A 672-nucleotide genomic window follows, 5' to 3' on the forward strand; every position below is an offset into this window, starting at 1 on the left:
CAATTTCATTTGACATTCCGAAATTTCTTTCCCTGTTTGCCTTTGCTTCGTGTAACCATTTTTTGTTGAACTACTTTGGGGGTAACAATAAGTTGTTTTCCATCTTCCTTAGCAGAGATTGAGTGAATGCATGCAAGTCGAAGATGGCTCCGGACCGATCTTGGTGGAAGACAAAAAGCCGATTGATTTTAGAGTTCAAGTCCCCATTTGAAGCTTTTTCCATGTCTTTCAAACAAGAAAGACGAATAAACAAAACAAAAAACAATGAGAGTTGTAGAAGATTTGATATCAGCAAAGAAACAAAAAAAGTGTATAATTTTACATCTGGAAGTTGAAATCGATATTTATTAGGAAACAAAATGGAATTTAGATTTTTTAATTTTTTTTTTTTAAAACACAGTATAAAATGGAAGAGAGGGAGTTTGAGAGGGAGTTTGTGAGAGAGGAGAGAGAGAGACAAAAAAGACCTTTTTGATAAATGTGAAAAACTGATCGTATGAGAGAGAATATTTTTTGATAAGTGTAAAAACTGATCGTATCTTACAATAAAGTCAAAATTTTTAAATGCATTCTTTCCTTATTAAAAGCCTAAAATCAAGCACCGCACACAAAACTAAAATCTGGTATATGTAGTAATTAAAATTGTATATTTTGTAAATAAGGAAAAGTATT

The sequence above is a fragment of the Lycium ferocissimum genome, chromosome 4 (genome assembly GCF_029784015.1).
Source record: "Lycium ferocissimum isolate CSIRO_LF1 chromosome 4, AGI_CSIRO_Lferr_CH_V1, whole genome shotgun sequence".
NCBI classification, from domain to species: Eukaryota; Viridiplantae; Streptophyta; class Magnoliopsida; order Solanales; family Solanaceae; genus Lycium; species Lycium ferocissimum.